Source organism: Otolemur garnettii, unplaced genomic scaffold (genome assembly GCF_000181295.1).
Source record: "Otolemur garnettii isolate 467f Iridium unplaced genomic scaffold, OtoGar3 scaffold00007, whole genome shotgun sequence".
In the NCBI taxonomy this organism is placed as follows: Eukaryota; Metazoa; Chordata; class Mammalia; order Primates; family Galagidae; genus Otolemur; species Otolemur garnettii.
In genome coordinates, this window is record NW_003852402.1 from 9,996,029 (window position 1) to 10,000,236 (window position 4,208).

Consider the following 4,208-nt stretch of genomic DNA (forward strand, 5'->3'; position numbering starts at 1 on the left):
AGGCTATTTTTTGATTGTAGACATCATTGTTGCTTGGCGGGCCGGGCTGGATTCGAACCCGCCAGCTCAGGTATATGTGGCTGGCGCCTTAGCCACTTGAGCCACAGGCGCCAAGCCTTTGATTTGATTTGATTTGAGTTTTTTAGAGACAGAACCTCAAGCTGTTGCCCTTGGTAGAGTGCCATGGGCATCACAGCTCACAGCAACCTCCAACTCCTAGGCTCAAGTGATTCTCCTGCCTCCACCTCCCAAGTAGCTGGGACTATAGGTACCTGCCACAATGCCCAGCTATTTTTTGGTTGTAGCCGTCATTGTTGTTTGGCAGGCCCGGGCTGGATTTGAACCCGCCACCTCAGTTGTATGTGGCTGGCGCCTTAGCCGCTTGAGCCACAGGCGCTGAGCCAAGTTTCTGATTTTATAATAAAGAATAATAATCAGGCTCAGTACCTGTAGCTCAGGGTAGGGTCCCGGCCATATACACTGTGGCTGGCTGGTTCAAACCCAGCCCAGACCTGCTAAACAATGACAACTACAACAAAAAAATAGCTAGGCGTTGTGGCAGGCACCTGTAGTCTCAGCTACTTGGGATGCTGAGGCAGAATTGCTTGAACCCAAGAGTTGCTGTAAGCTGTGACACCACAGCACTCTACTGACATAGTAAAACTCTGTCTCAAAAAAAAGAATTAATATCTAGAACATTGAAGGAATTCTCATAAATCAGTAAGAAATGTTCAATCTTGAGGTTGGCCTTAGTTGCTCATGCCTATAATCCTACGACTCTGGGAGACCAAGATGGGTGGTTTGCCTGTCTCAAAATTAAAAAAAAAAAAAAGCTGACTCGGTGCCCATAGCACAGTGGTTATGGAGCCGGCCATATGCACTGAGACTGGCAGGTTGGAACCCACCCTGGGCCAGTGAAACCACAATGATAATACAACAGAAAAATAGCCAGGCACTGTGGCAGACACCTGTAGTCCCAGCTACTTGGGAGGCTGAGGCAAGAAAATCGCTTAAGCCCACGAGTTTAAGGTTGCTGTTAGCTTAACACTAATTACAGCACTCTACAGGCACTCTACCGAGGGAGACACAGCAAAACTCTGTCTCAAAAAAAAAAAAAAAAACTGTTCTCAAATCCTTCTAGTAGGACAATTTGATACAGTCCATTGAAAGAATATGTTACTATTTATCAAATTTCAAAATTAGGTGCCTGTAATCCTAGCACTTTGGGAGGACTTAGCAAAATCATTTGGAAGCTAGGCATTGAAGACCAGCCTGAGTAACATTACAATGAGACCCCATCTCAACTAAAAAATAGAAAAATTAGCCACTCATGGTATCATGTGCCTTTAGTTCTAGCTACCAGGGAGGCCAAGGATAGCTTGAGCCTATGAGTTTGAGGCTTCATTGTAGTCCAGGCAATGGTAGTACAAAACCCTGTCTCTTAAAAAAAAAAACCAATAGGGTGGTGCCTGTGGCTCAAAGGAGTAGGGCGCTGGCCCCATATACTGGAAGTGGCGGGTTCAAACCCAGCTCCAACCAAAACTGCAAAAAAAAACCAACAACAACAAAAAATACCACTCTGTATGTACATCTGCAAAAGCAAGGAAAGCAGACAATTTATCTGCAGTTAAAAAATTCTTAGCAGTAACAACACATGTTCCTATAGTACTTAAATCAACAGAAATAAATGAAAGAGGTTAGGTGCAGGAGCTCATGCATGTAATACTAACACTCTGGGAGGGTGAGAGAGGATCCCTCGAGCTTAGGAGTTTGAGACCAACATAAACAAGATCGAGACCTCGTCATTAAAAATAGCCAGGCACTATGGTGAGCACCTATAGTCCCAGCTATTCAGGAAGTTGAGGCAGGAGGATCATTTCACCACAGGAATTTAAGGTTGCTCTGAGAGGCTTGATGCCCATAGCACAGTAGTCATGGCATCAGCCACATACACTGAGGTTCGAACCTGGCCCGAGCCAGCTAAACAACGACAACTGCAAGCAGGGCATTGTGGCAGGTGCCTGTAGTCCCAGCTACTTGGGAGGCTGAGGCAAGAGAATGGCTTAAGCCCAAGGGTTGGAGGTTGCTTTGAGCTGTGATGCCACAGCACTCTAATGAGGGCGATCTAATTAGACTCTGTCTCTACAAAAAAAAAAAAAAATGTTGCTATGAGCTGAGGTGATGCCACTGCACTCTAGCCTGGGGCAGGGATAAGACTGTCTCAAAAAAGATAAATAAAATAAAAATAAATAAATGAAAGGGAGTGGCAAGGAGGCACTAATCCCAAATGACTATTACCTGGCCAGGAGTCATCATACCAAGTGTTCACACCCTCACTGGACAGTGTTAGAAACACAAAGCACCTTAAGCTTCTTAGCAGAGAACAGGGCTAAGCCCAGGGAATATGATTATTTGCAGAGGGATGAAGAACTCAGTACAGATGATCCTCCTTCACTTCCCTTGAGTCAATAGGACTGCCATCCACCTGAAAGTATACCCAATAAACGGCTAATACAGGCCAAATAGCCAGAGAGGGAAAACAAGGCCAGCACAGATGGTGGCCTTCACTGTAAAAGTGAAGCTAATCTTGAGCAGGAAGTCTCTATTTGAAAGAACCCCATGAAGGTTTTCTCAGCTCCACCCATCATAACTTGCCAGTACTTTGTATTCACAAAATCTCTCTGGTCCACGGAACTCAAGATAACATCTATCTTTATGAAGACAGCTATCTATCATGAAATAAACTTAATGACAGGTATATCCATAAAAAAGGCAAAAAGTCTATTTTCCCAAACCCTACATTTTATATTCTTCAGTCTGTATTTCTTTTATTTTCTTCAGTCCCTTTTTTTTCAAGACAGAGTCCCTCAGTAGAGTGCTTCTGTGTCACAGCTCACAGCAACCTCAAACTTGGGTTTATGCGATTCTCTTGCCTCATCCCCCCAAGTAGCTGAGACTACAGGCGCCTGCCACAACACCTGGCTATTTTTTTCTTTTTTGTAATAGTTGTCATTGTTGTTTGGCAGGCCTGGGCCGGGTTCAAACCCACCAGCGTCAGTGCATGTGGCTGGCACCGTAACCACTGTGCTACGGGTGCCTAGCCTTCAGTCCTTATTTCTAAAAAATCAAAGGACATGGTTAAAATAAAGATGGAAAAAAATAATGACACTGACCCTCTCCATAGTGAACAGGCAGAATTTATTAACTGTTCTGTGACAGGCACCACTCTAAGCACTTCACATAACAGTAAAGCAATACACAGTGATACACAGTGGGATAACTATGTGTCCAACTGTCAGAGCCAGTGAACAGGAAAACCTCAATTCTCACGCCCAGGGTGCAGAACTGCTGTATAGCTGGCGCGGTTCTTGATGGAACCTCAACAATAGCACCCTGACACAGGTGCTATTTCCCTTTTGGCAACAATATTCTACTGTATTCTAATCAATCATGTACTCAAGTGAATACCTCCACAAACAAGATCTAAATTGTTTCCATACTGTAGATGAAGTTGAGGCTCAGAGAGCCTAAATAAAATGTCACTATTACAAAGCTACCATGTGTGGGCGGCGTCTGTGGCTCAAAAGGGTAGGGCGCCCACTCCATATGCTGGAGGTGGTGGGTTCAAACCTAGCCCTGGCCAAAAAACCCCCAAAAAATAAAAAAACAAAGCCACCATGTGGCCACCCCCAGACTATATTCTATTTCCCCTGGCTCCAAAGCCTATTAAGCCTGTGTTCTTCCTGCTAGACTACCTTTCAAGGTAAATAAGAACTTGGTGAAAGTCAAGAGCTCAACTCATCTGACTTTCAAGTTCCTAAGTGAAGCATCTGGGCTTCACTGTCTCCTAAGAAAACCATCTAACATGGGAGTCTGCTGCCAAAGGATATTTTACACTATGATGTGGATGGTTTTATTTTTTGTTATTTGTTTATTTCCTCATTTATTTTTGAGACAGAGTGTCAAGCTGTTGCCCTGGGTAGAATGCCATGGCATCATTGCTCACAGCAACCTCCAACTACTGGGCTCAAGTAATCCTCTTAACTTGGTATTTCTATTTTCTTTTTCTTTTTTTTTTTTTTTTGAGACGGAGCCGCAAGCTATCCCCCTGGGTAGAGTGCCGTGGCATCAAACTCACAGCAACCTCCAACTCCTGGGCTCAAGCGAGTCTCCTGCCTCAGCCTCCCAAGTAGCTGGGACCACAGGCG

The 4,208-nt window shown here is 44.5% G+C and overlaps 1 protein-coding gene across 1 annotated transcript in view; it reads right to left on the reverse strand.

Moving 5' to 3' along the window:
• The window catches only part of EIF3L (eukaryotic translation initiation factor 3 subunit L), a 32,907-nt gene that overhangs the window by 14,470 nt on the left and 14,229 nt on the right, over positions 1-4,208 (reverse strand). The window lies entirely within an intron of this gene.